The sequence below is a fragment of the Spermophilus citellus genome (assembly GCF_964194105.1).
Source record: "Spermophilus citellus genome assembly, chromosome: 14".
In the NCBI taxonomy this organism is placed as follows: Eukaryota; Metazoa; Chordata; class Mammalia; order Rodentia; family Sciuridae; genus Spermophilus; species Spermophilus citellus.
Window position 1 is genome coordinate 6,532,661 of NC_138194.1, and position 22,196 is coordinate 6,554,856.

Sequence of the window (22,196 nt, forward strand, 5' to 3'; positions counted from 1 at the left end):
ATCTATCTTCCTAGCTAACATCACCTTTATTTAAATGCTATTTTAAAATTAGAGGTTATAGTAACTTCAGCATTGCCTTATGTCCTGTAGAGGTTGAAAGATACATTCAAAATTGGTATTTGTGACTTAAATTTTATTTTACATGGTTAAAAATGGCATAAGCTATTATATGGTTTTCCTCTTACACACAGCTGCTGCTTCTGATATTAAATGGAGGTTATGTAGATTTAATTCTTCCTAAAGGACTCAAATTCTTTTTGATTCTGAGTTATCTTCAGTAGTTTAGAGATTTTGTTTCACAGAGATTTTGTTTCACACTTTGCCCCTATTTTCAGAATACTTAGGGGACATAAAAAGAACAATGATATGTATGTTCTAGGTTTCAACAATCCTATTACTTTCTAGAACTTAAAAGAATGGAAGAATATGGTGTAGCAGTAAACAAAAGTACCAGGCTTTTATAATTTTATTTAAGTCTTAAACCTCTTAAAATGTACTGTTAAAATTGCGGTAATTAAAATTACAGCTCTGGAGAGCTAGTTCTTAGAAACATTGTTTTAAAGACAGTAGTTACAGATTCAGGACTTGCTTTAATTGATTTTTAAATAAAATATATTTGAGTATCTATCAAAAAAATAATTTAATTCAGCCCATAGTTGCTGATTAAAGACATTATAAGCCTTAGAGTTTCATTCATTCTTTCTCAGAGGATTATACTTTTCTAATTTTTTATCATATTCCTTGAAAATCAATGGCAAGGTATGGGAAAGAGAAGAGTGTGTGTGTACATTTTTAAAAAGAAATTTCCTTATTTTTTATAGACACAACATACCACCTTATATTTTACTGTTATAATGCAATAATGGCAAAAGCAGTAGAACTTCAGGTCAAACAACTCTTGCTACTAATGTAAACTCATTCTCAGAAAACCATTCTCACATGGACAGTGGTTAGAAAAAAGTACATGAATGTGCTACAGAAACAGAGCCACAAGACTTCTCACAAGTAAAAGAAATCCTCTGTAGAAGTCCACAGTTGACCAAGGTCCAGCCTCCTTAACAGTGAGCAACAGGGAATATGCTGTCAAGTCACCATCTTCAGTTCTGAGAGTGAGTTGACATGCTTCCCCAATGGCACAAAGTCTCATGACGATCCAATGAATCAACAGACACTTGGGAAATATTAATAAACAATTTTTTATGAACTATTACAACAAAGAACTTCAGCAAGAAGGAAAATGAAGTTTATGATCTTTGAGTAAACATTTTTAGCATAACAGTCTCTGTGACCAGATATTGGAAGAGAAAAATCAAGCTTATAAAACATCATTTCTCTGTATCAACTGGAATACACTAAAAATAGGATAATGGAAATACATGTTCTTAAAGCATTTCCACAGGAAATGTCCATAATTATGACATTCTAAATCATTTAGCAATTGTATGTGCTAAATTAACTAAAACAAAGGTATTCCTTATTGCACATTTTAAAGTTGGAAGGATTCTTCTAGCTTAAGTGGGGGATATTTAGGGGGAAAATATTTTTGGCTCAAAATGTATACTGCACCAAGGCAGCTTCATTCTAGAAACATAAACCATTTAAAATAAACTTTTTTATTTTGAAGCCAATAATCTTTAACCAGAATGACTAGGTTGGGCCCTGTTTTAAGGCCTCTGAACAGCCCTCATTACTCTGAGAGTCAGGTGTAGGTGGAGGTTCATCTTTAAAGCCTGAAGGCATTAAGTCTTTTGCAGCAGGTGGTGGCCCATAGTCTTGGGGACCATGAGTTGGAGGTGGTAATGTGGCACCAGGAATGAAGTACTCTCTTGGGCCAAATGAGCCTAAAGGTCTAAATGGTGCGGGTCCTGGAAAAAAATCACGTGGGTCAAAAGGCAAATCCCGTGGAACACCAGGTGCATATTCTCTGAAGCCTACTGGACGCATACCAGGACCTGGAAAATAAAAAGGAAGTTATGTAAACACCCATAAATTTCTGAGCTAGGGTGATTTCAAGTATGTTAATATAATCTTTAATTTCTCCCAAGCCTAGAACATCAACTGGTGAACATCCTGACTTGCCAGATGAGGCAAACTGAGATGGAACAAGTTTAGGTTATAGCCTTTGGCCAACCAGCCATGAAGCAACATATTAAGGATTTAAACATGGCTCTACCTAGCTCCAGGCTTGTCTTTTTTCTTTCCCTACTGTGTAACTGCAGAATTATTTCTATCTCACAAGAGCTCCATTTATATTTGGAAGTACTATATTACCATGACAAGATGATAGATTATGAAATAAGAACTCTACTACATCAAAGAAATTTTGATAAAAGGAAATCCCACTATTTATTACTGTATCCATTAAAAATTCATGAAGTATTTCAGCATGGACTCTACACATGCCATCAGAATCAAGGTGCATGCCCTCCTGGATGGAAAAGGCCTTCCACAGCCACCTAATTAAATCAGCAACATTTATTAGGTCACTGTTAAATCCTCCTCTTTAACACTTCCCTCTGACGTTTCTCAAGGTAAGGAGGGTTTGACTTTTCCTTTTCTATATTCTATAACCTACTGCTTATGCTTCCATTATGGGTGATTACAAACTTTATGTTATTGGATTTTCATATTTGTGACAAAATTTTAAGTTATGGCATGTGTTTCATCCACCTTTCCATCTATTGCAGTGCACATCAACAGATTTTCAACAAACATCTGCAGAAGTAATATTTCTGGATTTTCTGTATATAGCCCCTTATCCTTGTCTATGAGAGATAGCTATTGCCTATCTCAGTATAAGATTATGTAGTGTCCCATATATCCCAGAAAACTGGAGGAAAAGTTAAAATGTACTCAGCTTTATCCTTTCATTGTTAAGACCTGAGATAGCAACCAACTGTTTTAGCAAGCAACAGAAATGAAAGATGAATGTGATTTATAAGTCAATCACTACTGTTCAGATCATCATACCAAATGGTGGAGGAATTGGCCGAGGCCCAAAAGGCCCACCGAGCTGAAGTGGCGGTCCATACCGAATGGGAGGTGGTGGAGGTCGTCCCATCGGGGGTCCCATAGGGAGGCCCATGAAGGGTACCCCTGAGAAAGGAGGGGGCCCTTTCATAGCCATATTAGCCTGCGATTTAAGATTTGAAAGCAGTTGAAAGTTTTAAAATTCCTACGTATGAAGACAAAGTACCAACACCGATAAAAGCTAAAACCCAAAACAGGCACCTGTCCAGAGAACACCATCAGTGCAACAAAACTCTACCCACCCCTCCTGTGTATTCCCACTGACAGCTTACAGAAGTTAGAAGGATGCCACAAGAGGGAGCAGTTTGTTACTGATTTAATCTGCACAGGAAAGGGAAAGGCAAGAGGACTGGCAGAGGTTATTAACAGAGGTGATTTCTGACCAGTATGTCATGCTGTATTATTCACTACAATCTATTTCAAAGGGAGCCCCCCCCCTCCCCATCACTTCCCTTTCATCACAATAGCTCATTACCTTCCATATTAAGAATGAACAGAATAAAATGAAAAATCCATTCTCTACCCATGTAATAATAGCTACTATTCAGCGGATCTTCAATAAGTCTTTCATATATTATTCAACCTCTGAGATCTTTAAGTAAACTGTCTTGTTTTAAATAAGAGGGAACAAAAGCAAATGGAATATCATAATTTGTTGAAGGCCACACTGCATATTAAAAATTTATTTTATTATAGAGCTACAGAAGACCTACCAGATATAATAGCAACACAGTTACAAGAGAATACACTTATATGAACAAATGAGACCATTGCTTGGGACTGGCTCAAGAGGTCATTTCAGATGATCATTGTTTCACTGAAACAGTATTTCACTTTCAGAAAATCTGATACCAATCTAATTCTAATCACTCAAAATAGGGTTTGCACAAATGGAGGAATTCTTAAATAGCATTCTTCCAAACAAAAATAAAAATGATGAATTATATAACTTATAATGAATTTACTTTGCCTTAGAGCATTCAACACGAAACACCATATAAAGTTAGAGTGATAACTTTTCACATTCTGTAGTTCATTATAGTTGTACACACTTAAGCAACATTCCCAAGTTAAGGAGAACAGTAAGCTCAATATTGCATGCAGTTTAAAGCAAACAAGATCAGTGTCATGCTCTGAACATCCTTCCCAGAAATGCACAGAATAAAACCCAATTCAGTTCTCAACCTCTAAGTACTTACTCCAACTGGATGCTCAGTCAAAGAAGTAATGGTGGAAACTGAGGGGGTCTCAGGTTCTAAACTGAGGGGGTCTCAGGTTCTTGGGGAACAGTTTGCTTTTTAAAAAAACAAATGGGATAGTACAAATAGAACACAAAGAAGGATAAAGCAAAGAGTAAGTACTGTAGGAAAGTTACATGTTCCTGCATGACCACATGATTCACAGTAACTACAGAACTTACCTTGCCTTCATTCGTCACCTTAGCTGGAGAAGAACTGGAACTGCTGTTCATGTGAGCTGGACCACATCCTGGGTCTGTTAGAGATCAAAGAATGGATTCAGACTTATTCTAACATGAAAAGAATAAAAATCCTCCATCCACAATTACAGATTCTTTGAAATTACTTGGTCCCTTTACCAGAGGCAACGGGTTTCCCAGATGCCTCAGAAGACCAGTACGAGGTAAAGGTCCATCCATTGACCCTTGGGAAAGAAAGATCAGAGCCCTTGTATGTATTTTTCAGAAGAAATAAACCACTGGTGGACAGGTCAGGGTTCAACAATAACTAGAAAGCAACATTAAAAATGGGTTGCCCAGGGGTTGGGGTTGTAGCTCAGTTGTAGAGTGTTTGCCTAGCATGTGTGAGGCACTGGGTTTGATTCTCAGCACCACATTTAAAAAATAAAGATATCATGTCCATCTACAATTAAAAATATTTTTTTTAAAAAATGGGTTGCCCAATACGTAAATCACAATTTATGAAGAGACTTAAGTAAAATAAAGAACTGCCTTGGGTTGATAGAACAGCAGATTAATAAGTACTGGTCCTAAACTTTAAGCTATAGACTTGAAGTATGTATAGGCTGGCTTTTCTTTAGTCTGTATAACCTGACTTCCAATCTTACCAAGACTACAGTCCTGTTTAGAATTGGAAATAAGACTCAGTATTTCATGTTGGAAATATGTATGCTACATAAAGTTTAAGACTACTTTTATAATATTTGGGAAAGGAACACCATAGAGATTTAATTTAAAGATAAAGGTTTACACTTCACAGTGTAAAATTTAAAAGAAAAAAAAAAAAAAAAAAACAATACAGGGACCTCCAGGAAAAAAAAAATGTTTTCTATTCTAGAACAGATTTTACAGAAAACATTCACTAAGATAAAGTACGAAATTATCTTCTATATATTGTTCAGGCCCAAATTCTATGTTTTCATTAGAATATTCAAAAGGGGAAAAAAAAAAACAAAACCTTGAAGCAGTTTACTATAAAGCAACATGTGAATGCTCACCAAATCCGTTTCTAGGCGTATCCTTTCGATTAAGAGTAGCAGAAGGAGGTCTCCCAGCTGGCTCTGTTGTCAGTGGAGGGGAACATTCTCCACCACTCACGGGGGATGGACCAAAAGAGCCATTATGGCTCAGTGGACCTAAAGACAACAATGCCATGTTACTACTTTAAGGCAGCCTTCTCCCTGACACCAACCCTCACCTCCCGCTTTAGCAAATCATTCAGATTATTTCATAACCATTACACACAGAAATAAAAAGTAATTTACATACATTCTGCACCAAGAAATAAAATAGCTCCTTTTACAAAGTGTCCCCTACCTCTCCGAGGAGGATTTTGTAAATTTGGTCTTCCCGGCATAGGTTTTACATTCACGGGTTCATATTGCCGCAGTGCCATCTTTTGGGCCATTTCCAATAGTCTTGAATATTGAGAAAGAATGGGCTGAATTATGAAACAGCAATCTATTCCTTCATAGATAATATCTAGCATAACCTTAAAACACTATAAAACATATAGTAAGATACCAAAATCACATACTTCTGTCTCAAATTAGCAGTTTCCCTTTTCTCTGCAGCTAGAGCTCTTTCTGCAGACCGAGCTTTGAGCTATTAAAGAGAAAATATTCAAATTCAGTTGCGGTAGGCTATGCACAAAATAAAGAAAAGGGGGAAAAAAAATCTTACCCAGTTATCATGAGCTTTCTTCTCATTCATAGCAATCTGAAAAGGACAACACATTAAAAAAATATGTTTTTAGGGACTCATTATAATAGCCTATAATTGTCTGTATTAGATATCAAAGAATTCTGCAACTACAGGACAGTATTAATTACTACCTGGTTTTTAAATGAGCGCTCGGTTTTCTGTAATTCTTCTTCCATCTCTTCAATTCTCCGCCTAAGAATTACAACAATTGAATAACATTTGAAACATTCTGACCATTTTCCCTTTATTCCATCAGCTATACTTTTAAAGACTTTATCATACATAAGAAAAACATTTCTACAGTTATATGAATCCAGTGTGATCAAAACTAATACTACAGGCCAGGTGCAATGCCACATGCCAGTAATCCCAATGATTGGGAAGCTGAGGCAGGAGGATCACAAGTTCGAGGTCAGTCTCAGCAATTAAGTGGGAACCTATGCAACTGAGACCCTGTCTCAAAGTAAAAAAAAGGTCTAAGGATGTAGCTTAGTAGTAAAGCACCAAAAATAAATAAATAAATAAAATAAAAAACTAATACTAATAACTTCTTTATCATTTAATTGCTAGAGATTCTGAATGATAAATTATAATTTCCTCAACTGTTTATCAGTGTGTTCTCAAGTAATTCTGCTAGAAATATCTTCCTCCTTAAAACTTTTTTTCTTTTTTTCAAATTATATCCATAGAAGATTTCCAAGGTCTATCAAATGCCACACTTTTGTGGGTCTTGATACATCACACAGCAAACTGATTTCTTAAAGAATTACTACAACATACAAAACCCTCAGAACTGTTTGCATTGACCAAGTTCCCTATGGTCTTGCCCATTGGGTATAAGTAAATTTTTGTTAACATTTTTCATTTGTAAAGTTGAAATTTATTTTTTCTCCTGTGTGAATTGAATGTATTCATATCCTCTCGTTATTTATACTTCCATGCTATTTTCTTCTATCTACATAATGTAAAAAAAGATTAAAAAAGAAAGCTAACACTAGTTCATTAGACATTGACACCCTCCTTTAGAAACTGAACTCACTTGTAATTTTTAACTTCCTGTACAGCGGAAACCACCTTTTCATCTGCAGCTGACAGCCACTGCTCTTTTTCTAGTCTCTCATATTCTTCTTGGCTTAGTTTCCTAAAATAAAGCCAGTTATCAAATCAAAAGTTTCTCTCTGTGAATATCACTTCCCACAATTCTATAAAATGCTTAAGCACATAAAATAGGAATTCAAACCTGCAATTTTGTAAATCAAACTCTGGCAAATCACTTACATTTTCTAACTTCTCCTCTTAATTCTCTACTTACCAGTAAATAAAATAAATGTGAAAACAACATGTGCCCCAAGGGCAAGTATCCTGTGTGTAAGATAATAAAAACTCACTTTACTTCAATGTGGAAGATGAGGACTGATCAACCTAACATCATTAAACATATTAGGATAAAGCAGGGGATAATTCTTTTCTCGTTTCTGCCATGGGTAGGACACTAAGTATATCTTTGTCATGGAGGAACTCTTTTCTCAATCCAAGACTGGTACCATAATAAAGATATACTCAGTCAAAGAAAAAATCTTCTAGAATATGTCTTTTAGCTATGAAATTAACCACAGAACATTTTTCACACTTTAGATATCTATTTCAAAAGAATTGCAATTAAGCAAAAAGACAAATCTGAGTTTTGATAATGTCTGTCAACCAGAAAAAGAAGCCAAACTGACCCACGATCAGAGTATTATCTACTGACAAGTTTTAACTCTGATCATGAAACTCAAGATGTTCATCTACTGAGACAAAGGTAGCCACATTTAATGATTTAAAAAATACTATTTTCTGCTATCCTTGTACTACTTTAGCCATAGTTCCAATTCAAAAGATAATTAACTTGAAACTTAATTTTCCATAAATCAGAAGAATTATAGTAAAAAGGATTATTGATACCAAATAGAAAAAGGGGATTATATATTCTTATATAGCTTCTCATTTAATTCTTCAGCAAGTATTTTATGAGTGGCTATAATATACTAGTTACCTTGTAAGATGCTAAAGAATAAAAGAGCTCACTGTTTCAGGTATAAATGACGCCTAAAGAAATATAATACTTTTCCCCACTGGCTTAAGAAGGAATATGGAGAAAACTGAATCTTGAAGGACAGAGAGAATTTTGTTTCCAATTATCAAAGAGTTAGTCTGAGAGCACTAAGAACAATTAAAACATCTTTATAAGAATATAAAATTGTGTTTGAAAGGATCCAAGCTAAAAAGGCAGTGAAGATATATGTATGTGGCCAAGATCCATTAGAAAAAGGAATCTCAGAATTACAAGTAAGGCTGGCACTTTAAGGTACTTTTCTCCTAGGTTTACCCACATATTGAAGATAACACAAAGATATAATGAGTCTGAACTAAGCCTTCATCAAATTCCTGGGCTTAGAGGAAAAAAGAAGTGTTTGGGGCTACAAATAAAGGGACCCTTAATAAAAGCCCTAGCCTTTGAGTTTAGATTAGAAAGTACTGCACACTTAAGTGATGAACAGGCAAAAAATCCAAAAGGAACAATACTGAAACATTGAAAAGACAAGTCATTTTTGAATTATCTTAATTGCTAAGTTTAAAGTGACAATCTTACTCAAGTAACCTCAACACTTTTCTATAAGAAGATAACTTCATCTTAGTCCTCAAATTTCATCTATAATTATCACAACAATGTTAGCCAATCAAAACTGACCAGGCACTCCATAAGACAAAATTCTGTGAGAAAAAATCCCACAGAAAAGGAAACCACCTAATGGGGTTATCCGCACATGTTTTAAAATCACTGTGCTTTATATAGTTGGTAGAGTGCTGCCTTGCATGCACAAGGCTCTGAGTTCAAACCCCAGCAACACAAAAGAGGAAAAAAAAAGATTATGAATTTTGTCAAAGGATTAGAAACTATAAAACCAAGAAATAGTTGGGTGTGGTGACCTACCTACAGTCGAAGATACTCAGGAGGCAGAGGCATAATGATGAGCTTAAAGATAGCTTGGAAAGCAGTAAGACACTAGTCCCTTATGAGAAAGAGCAAGGAGTCTGGGGAGGTGGCTCAATAGTAGAGCACATGGCTCAAGGTCCTGGGTTTGAGCTGTAGTACTGAAATAGGACTGGGGTTGTGGCTCAGTGGTGAAGCACGTGCGGGGCACTGGGATCAGTCCTCAACACCACATAAAATACATAAAATATTGTGTCGGGCTGGGGATGTGGCTCAAGCGGTAGCGCGCTCGCCTGGCATGTGTGCAGCCCGGGTTCAATCCTCAGCACCACATACAAAGATGTGTCCGCCAAAAACTAAAAAATAAATATTAAGATTCTCTCTTTCTCTCTCTCTTAAAAAAATCCTATAAAAAATAAAATAAAATATTATGTCCATCTACAACTAAAATAATATTTTAAACCCTGAACTTTTTAAAATCCTAAACTCAATGAATGATTTTAGCAGCAGATTTGGGAAGTAAAATAAATCCTAGCACTTTTAAGACAGGTCAGAAGAAAATATCCAGAAGAAATAAATCCAGAATGTAGGAGGCAGGGGAAATCAAATTCTAATATGCATTATTATAATCAGAAGAGAGAATGAGGTAAAATCAACATTTAGAAAAAGACTCGAAAATTCAAGAAATGTTTAATGGTCCCAAGCAACATAACTGCAAGAGGAAAATGTGGGTGGGGTGGGGAAAACTACACCTAGGCACTTCCCAATACAACTGTTAAAAAAACAGAGAAATGACTACAGGAACTAGGGGAGGGATAAGACCAAACAACAATGATAATGGACTCCTTAAAGAAAAAATTTAAAACAGATGGTAATTAATTGGATATTTTTAAATTGCTAAAACTAAGTAACAGTCAAAATTCAGTAGCCAAAAGAAAGATCCTTCAAAAATGGAAACTGGTTTTAACTCTAATCATGAAGTTCATGTCAACCTAATACAGATTATAAAGGTAGCAATATTTAGTGGATAAAATACTATTCTCTGTTTATCCTTGTACTACCTTTGATACACTAATCAAATCTATCATTAAAGGACAATGTTCAAATAGAATGAAAATAATTTCAAATAAGAAACCAACAGTGTAGAATGCAGAACTACAGAAACTTTAAATATGTGTATAAATTGAATGAATGTCTTGTGGAGTTCACAGTATATGAAGTACTGACATACAATGACACAACAGGTATCTGATTCAGGAGCTACTTAAAGCCCATAAAAAAAAATAATAAACCTATTAATCTATGTCAGGTTTTTATTAAATCCAGAATATATACCATGGCCTTTAAATTATGAGAAGATGAATAAAATTATAATTATATAATTATAATTCCATTATAATTTATGATTACATCAAGCTTATACAGGGGATGAGGAAAATGATTAAAAATATTTAAACTATTAAAAAGATACAAGGAAGAAAAAAAGAACGGTCATCAAATAGAAAGCAAATTCTTCATAAACCACAGGCACATATTGACATGGACAGACTTATATTTTAGAAAGTCCACTCAAGCGGCTATAGAGAAAATTACTAAGAATTTGAAATAAATTATATAAAAATATAAATAACGGAGAATGAAGACAGATCACCTAGGTTAGAAACAGAAAAGATGACACAGGCATGAACTAACATAGTACCTGGGGATGAGTAAAAAGAGTACAAACCACAGATGATGACTGAATGAATTTTGGAGGAGTTGAGGAAAATAGTGCTACAATTTAACTGCATTACAAAGAAAATTAATTGCCATTTAGGTCATTCATATTACTAGTAGGGACAGAGAAAACAAGTGTTCTTTAAAAAAAAAAAGTGATAAAATGAGAAATGTTTCTTTGAAACAGGCCAGGCATTTAGAACTGGCCTGAACAAAAATTCGAGATTCTAAAAAGGTCGCTTGGAGATCAAAGAATTTTAGAAAAGTTAATGGAAAGGTTTCAATATTTAATGCATTAATTAGGCAACAGAAGTCAAAATACCTAAAAATAGTTAGGTCTGTAAGAAGGTCTGTCTTTGCTTTAACAAGATTATATATATATATATGCCGAAGAGTAAAATCAGGTGCAAACAAATAAAATATGATACAAAAAAACCTATTTTTAGAGAATTCAAGTATTTTTGTGGATTAAAAACTTCAAATGAACTTTCAAAAAATAACTAGCTCCACACTGAGAAGATTAATATATAAATATATACTACAAACAAGTACTTCTGTAATCATAACTCCTAAGGTCCTTGCCACAGTTCAATTTTTAGTGTGAACATCTGAGATATTCAAGTCCAAAACTTGTACCATCAATAAGTAAATATTATTCCTTTTTGAAGTTTTTATTCTACTAAAACATGTCATTCCAAATCACTCAGTATTTTTAAAGGTCCAGAGTTAGAGATACAAGTTCAAAACATTAGAATTACATAACTGATCACAATGAAAGGTAATTAAAATAAATAGTGGGATCATAGAAAGGGTCTAGATCTTTGAGAGGTATCTCCACATCAGTGACTGTTAATACCAGTTTACCACTTCCTGCCTTCATATGAATTTGACAATTGATTACGATGTCCTCACAGCCTTAGTTTATGGTTCCAACTACCTCAGGACTCTTAAGACTGACGATGGAAAGAAAAATGCAACTTATAGGAAACAAAACACAAAGGAAAAAAGACAAATCTCTACTTATTACAACTAGAAGAAATTGTAAATAATCTTAAGAAAAGATAAAATTATGTGTTAGTTCACACAGTGATAACAATAACAATGAAAATCTTACTTTTGTAATGCCATCTCATTTTGCTGGTAGAGTTAATTTAAAATCTCCACTTACTGCCTAAGAGTTTTGCATTCCTCTTCCAGTCCAACTTTAGAAGACCGTAGTGAATTGCAGTCACTTTCTAATTTCTTTTCTTGGTCTGTAAAGGATAAAACAGCTTATCTCTATATGTGTACAAGGACTTAAGAACTTGTTTGAGGGAGTAGTGCCAAGAAAAGTAAGAAGCATGAAAGCAAGAAGCCATTCTTTATCTTTCCAATAAAATTTTAAGTCTTTCCAACATGGCAATTTCTTCTCAAGAAGAACCCACCTTCTAGATTATATTTTGTGGACATCGAGGCTGTTAGCTTAAGTTGTACAAGTTTTAGATCCTCTTCAACTACTGATATTGTAGTTTGTGTCTAAAAATTGCAGAAAAGAGAGGTATTCTTAAAAGTGAGGCACAGGAAGAATTCACAGGCACTATGGGACTCTTACAAAGAACTATACCTGAGAGACATCCATCATCTGCTTAATTTGATCTTTGATCTTCTCGTTCCGATCACCTAAAAAACAAAAGACTTTAGCTTTTTCTTTCCTTACTTTTAACTCTATATTCTCCTAACTTCCCCAAACTAAAGAATGATTGTGTTCAAACACCAGAAGAAAAAAAATCAATTAAATAATTAAACTGATTAGACTAATGACTTTTAAGAGAATTGCAAGCTTAGATTTAAAACAGAAAAAAAGAGAGAGGTGAATTTCAGACTGGGGTTGTGGCTCAGTGGTAGAGTGCTCACCTAGCATGTGTGAGGCACTGAGTTTGATCCTCAGCATAAAAATAAATAAAAGTACTGTGTCTGTCTTAAAAAAAAAAAAAGGTGAATTTCTAGTTTGCACAACTAAAATGTTATCTATGCTATTCTTGTAAGATAAAAGCTTTTCTTCTCTCTCAGATCTATCTTCACCTGGGCAAGTAAGTGTCTTGTTTAGAAAGATTGAATCCTCTATTTTCTCCCTGAATCTACTACCAGGTGTGGTTTGAAATACTTGCTATGTAAGCAATATCCAACTTGGGAGAAAACATCTGGAAATATTTTCCTCATCAGTAAACACTGTTACACTCCCTCTCTAGCTTTCTGATAGTCTCTAGCCTCTGTTCTCACAGCATTAGTTTATGGTTCCAACTACCTCCGGACTCTTAAGACTGACTGTGGACCTTAAAACCACAGAGCCATAGAGATGATGAGTATCAAAATCAAGTATCATCTGCATAAGTTAAGAAATAAATTTCTCTTACTGTACAATGTTCAATACTTAGAGGTATAGGATGTGACTATTGTAGCTGCAGTGTACTTACTAGTTTTCAATGGGATAGAAAAAGTCAGTGTTCTTCACATGCCTATTGCTACATTATACCCCAGCAACCCACCTCTGCCAATGCAACAGACATATCTATAGATCCAGTGATATGTGTCTACAACCCTGAAGCTTAAGAAGAAATTCAGCCAGCTGAAAAGTAGCATCTGTATACTTAATTAAAGACAGGAAAGCAAAAAAGGATTCAACCTCCCTGAGACTGATCTTACCTGCTACCTCTCCATTGGTTAATTCATCTGACTCATCTCTACTTTGATCCTCAGATTCAGATTCACATTGTAACCGATTCAACTGTGTGATGCAATTAGTCAAAGCCTAGAAAAGAAGCAAAAGGTTGGAAGACTCTCGATTTTAATTCAGAAGATTTCAGGAGAATTCATGAGATGAAACATGTATTTGGAGTATAAACTTACATTAATAGTATCATCTTTGTGACTAAGAGCTACTTGTAAATCTTTCTGGGACTTCTCAAATGATTTCATTTGTTCACTGAGCTCAGCGTGTGATGTACTCCAGTCTTTGACTTCCTGCTGCAACTGAAAAGTCAAAACACATGAATTCCTATGGGTTAGGGAGGGGTTTCTGCACTGGATATATCAGGACTACAAGACTTAGACAAAGAAATAGAGAGCCATACTCCTCAGTGGCCTGCCTCAATCGAGGGGGTTGAGACCTTGGTTAAGGAAGAGGGCAGAGTGGCCCCAACTCTCACAGCTGCAGTAAGAACATCAGAGCTATCAGGAAGTTGACCCTGTTTATTGCATTCCCCAGAAAATTGCTGCCAATTCAAATAATTTACCTCCAGCAGGAATGGCTGGGCACATATGACTGTCTCCTAAATTTAGATTCCTTATCATGTAATCTTCCCTTGGCCGGTGAATCAGTAACTACTCAAAAGAGGATCATAAAATACTTAATTTTCTGGTTTAAAAAGTTTCTTTGAGGCTATGCAAGTTAATAACTGATTGACATTTGATAAGAAAAGCAATAATCCAAAAATCCAAAACAGATGGAGACCATATATATGCACTCAATTTGGGGAGCATTGCATATCTAGAAAAGGTCCTACATGAATATTCCTTACCTCAGAAACAGATCCAAGAAAGATACAAGATAATGATATTCACTTCTCTAGTTTACATTATGTATGACATCAAATTTTCTTTACCTGTTCATTCTTCTTCTTAAGCATAGTATTTTCTTTCTGAAGCTGACAGCATTCCAACTTCACCTTCTCTTCACGAAGCTTAGCTTCATTAAGGACAATTTGAAGCTAATGCAAAACACTACAGTTAGTGAATTAATTCCAAAGAAAAAACAAAGTTATACTTTCCCAAACCAGACATCATATAGTTCTCATTTTTTGCACATTTTAGCACACCTCAAATTTTTGGTCTGCAACAAAAATAAGATGTAGTATTAATATCCGTTAGCAAGAGTTGGCAGCTTTACCTCTGAAAGTTCAGAAGTATTCACTGAAATGACATCTTTAAGCTTCTCTATAGATTTCTTATTTTCCATTATCTGCCAGGTGAAAACAGAACACAAAATATGCATTATGATTTCAGTAGAAATACTGATATATATGTATATATATATATATATATATATATATGTGTGTGTGTGTGTACACACACACACACATATATATACTAAAAAAGATAAACACAACAAAATTTTTGTCAAGCCATCCCATTACATTTCAGGTAAATGCAGGGGATCCAGCTTTGGACTAAGCAAAAAATCAAGAACTGAAAGAGATGAGGGAAATGAAGTCATAAATATTTCATGGCATCCACAACCTTACTGTTTATGAGATAACCAGAAAAAAAGGTCAAAGTATAGAAAATCATAATGCAATAAGTAAATAAAATGTTTTAAAGCATAGAAAATTAACTAATTAATTACTGTTTCAAGTAAACCAGTTCAAATTAGTAATTTTTTTTCTACTGATAGAGAAAAAAATTTCCCAAGATCATTTTTTAAATTTTCTTATCTGAAGTAAAAAATGATAAAATTTAAGGAAGAATAGACTAATCTCACATACAGAAGAATTCCAAAAAATTTATAAAGATACTTGCTCCTTAAGGAAGTGGACATAACTCTGCAATCTTTGTTTGCAATGCCTGGGATTGAATCCTGGGCCTCATGCATGCTATGCAAGTGCTCTACCATGAGCTGCATCCTGAGCTTGTAACTCTTCATACTTTAACTGTGGGCTGTGCATGGTAACTTCCAAAGAATACAATATGAAAAGGATTGGAAAGAATTTTTACAGTGGAGAAATCTTATAAATACTACCTCAGCTAGGTGATCAAACTTACTTGGGGGTAGGATATTTCAGAACACACTCTCTACTATCTTTTGCAACTTTTATGTAATTACAGAAACTTATAGAAATTGAAAATTAAATATGTAAGTAAAATTTTTAAGTACAGAAAATTGATTAATTTATTACTCTTTCAAGTAAAAAGTAAACAAATACTGTTCAACTGGACAATAGTTTTTTAGTTGTTCTGCATGTTTCCAAGGGCAGAGCAAAGCAATATGAAAATTATCCAAGGATAGGGATACGGCTGCATCAATGATTATAGCGGCACAATTCACAATAGCTAGACTGTGGAACCAACCTAGATGCCCTTCAATAGATGAATGGATAAAGAAAATGTGGCATCTATACACAATGGAATATTATGCAGCACTAAGAAATGACAAAATCATAGAATTTGCAGGGAAATGGATGGCATTAGAGCAGATTATGCTAAGTGAAGCTAGCCAAGCCCTAAAAAACAAATGCCAAATGTCTGCTTTGATATAAAGAGAACAACTAAGAACAGAACAGGAAGGAAGAGCATGTGGAAAAGACTACAGATAACAAAGACGAATGGGGGGAGAGAAACGGAGAGAGAAGGGAAAGCATATGGAAATGGTAGGAGACCTTCAAGGATACATAAAATTACAAGAGGCTATGAGGGGCAATGGGGAGGGAAAAAAAGGGAGAGAATTGAACAACAGCAGGGGAGATAGAGAGGGAAGATGGGAGGGGAGGGGAGGGGAGGGGTGATAGTAGGGGTTAGGAAAGGTAGCAGAATACAACAGACACTAATATGGCATTATGTAAAAATGTGAATATGTAACAGATGTGATTCTGCAATCTATATTTGGGGTGAAAATGGGAGTTCAAAACACAATTTGAGTCTAATGTATGAAAGATGATATATCATGAGCTATGTAATGCTTTAAATAATCAATAAAAAATTAAAAAAAAAAAAAAAAGAAAATTATCCAAGGTTGAGAATAAAAATATTTCCTAGGCCCATAAAAATAATTTGTTGTATCAATACTTAAAAGTTCCACAAAATGGGCAGAAGTGGGTTCAACTTCCTTGACTCCTAATCTTACTTTAGTTAACAGCTGGACTAATTTCAACTTAACCAATTTTACAAAATATTTCAAAAGCCAAATTGCAGTAACACTTAGCAGCAAAACTCTTACCAAGTCCTGATTCTTAGCTTTCTGTTCTCTCTCAGATTCTAACATAACATGAAGATTTTTAGCTCTCTCATCCAGAAGTTCTTTAGCTTTTTCAAGAGGCTTCATTTTATCCTGGAAAAAAAGGTGTCAAGATTACTCACTCATTACATTTACTTTTGAGTTTAGAATGTAATTCCCCCCAAAGAAGAGATTTTTACCTTATATTTATTTGCTTCATCAGAAAGAATCATATTTTGTTTCATGATCTCTTGGACCTGTTTCTTTGATTCCTTTATCTATGTAAATAAAGCATTCAGAATTAAGATACACAAATTATAGTGCTACTATACAAGTTACTTCCAGACAAGTGACCCTTTCTAGAAGAAAGCAGTACTTAATACATATGACTGCTTAGAATTTGGATGATTTGTAGGAAATAATGAAACAAAAATTTTAAAATACGATTTTTAAATTAAAACAGGTAGAAATGATTCAAGCTAGAACCAAGGGAGAAAGAAACAAAAAAATAATTATACCTTCTGTTCATAATTTGACAATTTCTGCATTAGTTCTTCATTTTCTTTCATGAAATTGTTCACCTTTTTGGAAATTTGCTGTTCATTGACTAAAAGGGGAAAATACACAAGATTATTACAATCACTAAATGAAATTCAATTACTCAATCTACTAAAAGCAAAGACATGTTATATGGTACTATGAGGAAATACTTCTTAGCATAACTATTATGCTTTTAAAAAGCAATCTATGCTTATTAGCAATAAGAGTATAAAAATTATTAAAATTTAAGAAAAATATAAGAACAATGATATTCTATTGGGCGCAGTGGTGCACACCTGTAATCCCAGTGGCTCAGGAGGCTGAGCTAGAAGGATCCCAAGTTCAAAGCCAGCCTCAGCAAGAGCGAGACACTAAGCAACTAAGTGAGACTTGGTCTCTAAATATAGGGGGTTGGGGATGTGGCTCAGTAGAGTGCCCCAGAGTTCAATCCCAGGTACCCCTCCCATCCAAAATGATATTTCAATTTAAGCTTATTTCACAGATGGGAAATACAGTAAAGTGTTGTAGCTTGATATTCCTCCCTTCTCAAAATACTTTCTTTTCAGAAAATGGAATCATTTAATTCTTTGCAAAGAAAAACAGAAATGAAAACATACTGATTCACATTACCGTTCTTTAAATTATCTACTCAATTACTTAATGCATGATTAAATCATTAGCATAGAAATACTCTTCAAATGTAATACATCTGCATTACATCAATATTCAAAAGTTAATCTGCCCCAAATTAAAACGTATCATCATCTCCCTATCCACAATTTGTTCCTCCTCTTTATCTCCTATCTCAGAGCTGGAACCATCATCATCCACTCTATTATCCATGCTAGCAACCTAGGAATAGTAAAATTTTCAGGAGGTAAAAAAGATAATAGACATTAAAAGTCACTGTATCTACTTCTAACACACATCAAACACCAATACAAAGGGTTATTACAAGTTTAAGAAACCTAAAAATTTACCTTGATATACTCTATCTTTTACCTAGAAGAGAGAAAAAAGATTAAATTTGATGTCAAACATCTGCTCAATAGAAACAGCATTCCTAAAACAACAGTCAGAATCATAACCAAGTGAGAATTTAATAACATTCTGGTTCAGGATAATAATTTATAGGATTAAAAATAAGTAAAGGTTAACAAGCCTTTTAAATTTAATTGGTAGTGATATTTCATAAATAGCCTCTGACATAAAAACACTAAGATATGTACCTTATTTCACAGTAAAGATGTGTGTGTGTGTGTGTGTGTGTACTCAAAATCATTTACTTGACAATTCTAAATAACCAGGATAAAGTCTAGAAACAATGACTATTCAAAAGGAATCTGAGGAAACAATATTAAAGGCATAATCTTTGTACTAAGATATGCCACTTTCACTCACCAGGAAAACATCTTAGAACTCCAATTTAAATTTGGCTATTGGCTGAATTTAGAAACTAAGAGGCTACATCATCTTATTTCTGCAAACCACTAAATATATAGCAAGAAATCTGAAAGGGAAGACTGCTAGAAGAAAATGTACAAGCAACAAGAGAAATGACAATTAACATATTCTGGAAAGGACAAAAACAATCATTTCCAAAAGACAGCAATAAACTGCCTGATAATAAAACCTAAGCAGAAATTTTTTTAAAACATCACTAAATTTCTTTGTAACTTAGCATATTACTTTCAAATGTTATAAATGGTGATGGGATACTCAGATGTGTCCATGGATCATCCATGGGATCTTCGTAATAGGAAATTGCATTCAGAAAACTCCAACACAGAAAGAAATGAACATTTCTTTAATGTCATAGCCTTGCTAACCTTTTACTCAAAATGACAGAGGAAAATGGGAAGTAGCATAAAAGCAGTCATCTAAGGTAGGAACTAAAGTTCCAAAGTCAAATGCTGAAACTGAGGAGCAACAAGCTAGGAACCAGATCCCACATAACCTAGTGAAAAGAGAAACAGATACTGGGGTTCTTGAAATGAAAGAAACAAGAGAGAGAAATATAAAACGTTTTCCTGTTTTTCCCTTCTCTTTATCCTTCTATTTCCTTTTTCCTTTTAGCTGAGAAAAAGTTCAATGAGATTAGAAAATTCCTCACAGGAATCCAGGCAAACGATTCTTCTATTTAAGAAGGGAATACTTTTTAAGAGATTTTACACTCAATTGTACAAGGAGAGGAAACTTATCTTAACAATGATATGTCTGAAATAATTAAGAAATCAGAAAAAGAACACTCAGATTTGAAAAGATTTGTATCCAATGCTTTTGGCCTCTTTAACTGTTAGGCTTTTCATATGCAAAGTCCATTTACCTAAAATAATTTTCTTCCAATTATGTTAAATAACTATGAAACAGAATGACCTACAGTACAAACATAAGTATGTATAAGCGCATACACACACACACACACACACACACACACACACTTATACATATATGTACACACATACACAGAGATAGACTAATTCTGCTCAGGAAAAAAAAAAAACTTAATGAACAAAACATTTAATGGATTTTTGGACAACACATAATCTATACTTCCAAATAAAAAGGTATTTTCTGAACATATGATCAAATCATAAAATCTGGGAAAAATTTATATAAAAGACTGGAAAAATTATCTCATCTCCTTTTTCTCATTTTACTGTATTTCTTTGCAGCATTTCCCCGTTTATATGTGTTTATATTAACATACAGTTCATCAACAATTAAATCTTAGTTTCTGCTTTTTTTTCCCACTTCACATTTAATTGTGAGCATTTTCTGTACCTCAAAGCTTTGAAATAAATAAATCTGCCTACTATTCCATTAATCGAACATACAATAACCCCTAAATGAATTATGTTGTGCTAAGTCTTCAATCTAATACACTGTTCCATTGAAAAACATTACCAAAATCTTCAAAGCATAGTTATTTCTTTAAGATAGATTACTAGACATATATGCTACATAAAAGGATATTTATCTAACCTATCCCACCTTTTATCCCACTTTTAAGACTTCTGATACATATGAAACTACTGGTCAGGATGGCTGTAAGAATTACCAGTTCTACCAAATGGACCCACACTAAATTATTTTATAAGGTTAGTTTGACTTAAACCACTAATTTGTGTTTTAGCAACTGAAAAAGAAAAAAAGGGGGGGCAGTGACTATATAAAATAATCCTTGTGCTTATATGCTAAGGTATAAGTAAGTTAATTTACTCACAACAAGAGCAGTTCTCCAAAAGAAAATGACGAAGGATACAATCCCAAAGAAAACAGTGAAAACTACAGGCTTCCATGGTAGTCCATAAAAATCAGTTCCAGGTTGAGTATCATCAGGCAATGTAGTAAACAGCTGAAACAGACAAATTAGAAGAAATGGGAAACCTTAAATTTATAACAAAACAGTCACAAAGAATCATGGCAATTCTAAACCAACCTCCTCATCAGAAATCCACCTCCTCAATATTTTCCAATAGCTTCTTCAAGAGAGAGGATACTGGCAGTCTCATATTTTTTGTTTGCTTGCAGTGTTTTCAAGTATAATGAATCTAAATACTTTTTAAAAAATATTTATTTATGTATCTTTAGGTTTAGGGTGGACACATTGTTTTGTTTTTATATGGTGCTGAGGATCGAACCCAGTGCCTCATGTATGCTAGGCAAGCGCTCTACCACTGAACCACAACCCCAGCCCGAATCTAAATACTTTAAATTGAGCATACATTTCCAGTTTGTAACAGGCCCTATATCATCACATTGTCTAACACCTGGCTAGAATCCCTCTGGATCATTCTTTTCTCTTAGATAACCTGGTTTTTATAATTTAAAAAATTCATTTAAGACAAATACTTAAATATATGAAAGAACTAATTAATTTTATGGCAACAAATAAAAACAATGATGATGTATGTACAAGATTTTAAATCTTACTTCCATTCCACTCTTATATAAACAGATAAGTGACATGTAATTTCAGACAACTCTTGAAAACTGGCTTAGATAAACTTCTCTGAATTTAACATCCTTCTATAAAATTCAAAGCCTAATTTTAAATGGTTGCTCAAAGGCAGTGCAGTAAACACCTGCCTACTCTTCCCTGTTTTCACTGCCCTCTACACATAATAGGAGATAACTGTCATTTGGGCCCAATTCCCCAGCAGTCTCCGTAGGGAAAAGACCTGTAGTAACGTTAGCTGTTTGGATTGTTGGCTGCATTTCGGAACATACCATGAGGTTGTCACCTCTATTCCGTCAAAAAAAAAAAAAAAAAGTGCAAGTGGGGGAAGCTCAAGTACACTCTCACCGGCCTCACTTAACAATACAGTCACGTCCTGCCTGCCTTGGGCCTGACACACTCCATTTCTCCGTCGCCGCGACAGTCAGTGCACCCACTCTGCCAGAACTCAGCCACCCGCCTGCCAGAGCTGGGGTCCCTCCCTGGAAATAGGACCGTCACCTCCAGTAGCTTGGCTATGAGGGCTGCCTAGAGCACCGACAGGGGTCCCAGGAGCTCCGGGTCCCCCGGGGAAGCAGTGACAGAAGGCACAGTGGCAGGTACTGAGTCCATGGTGTAGTGACAGCTGAGCGGAATCGACGCTTCCCTGCAGAACAGCACAGGACCCTCTCTTTCGCCGTTTCCTACTTCGGTAGGACCCAGCGCAGGGGGCGGGTACTGGGAGTGAACTTTGCCTTCCTCCACCACAGTGCTTTCCGCCCAACGCACGTAAAACGGGTCATCAGAAGAAGCCCCTGGGCGGACTGCAGTGAGCAGAGGAAGGATGCCG

General features: G+C 34.8%; 1 pseudogene across 1 annotated transcript; it reads right to left on the reverse strand.

The window, feature by feature from the left end:
* Nucleotides 1-448: 448 nt before the first annotated feature.
* LOC308633228 (transport and Golgi organization protein 1 homolog) lies at nt 449-21,994 on the reverse strand (annotated as a pseudogene). Its single transcript, XR_014024333.1, has 23 exons — nt 21,869-21,994; nt 20,633-20,764; nt 18,387-18,408; nt 17,385-17,473; nt 17,067-17,144; nt 16,870-16,980; nt 14,827-14,898; nt 14,543-14,647; nt 13,788-13,910; nt 13,584-13,689; nt 12,505-12,560; nt 12,326-12,416; nt 12,016-12,154; nt 7,251-7,352; nt 6,343-6,403; nt 6,191-6,226; nt 6,045-6,112; nt 5,825-5,925; nt 5,506-5,643; nt 4,451-4,524; nt 4,292-4,324; nt 2,971-3,160; nt 449-1,952 (listed from the first exon to the last, which is right to left on the reverse strand). The product of XR_014024333.1 is annotated as a transport and Golgi organization protein 1 homolog (transcript).
* Nucleotides 21,995-22,196: the final 202 nt, after the last annotated feature.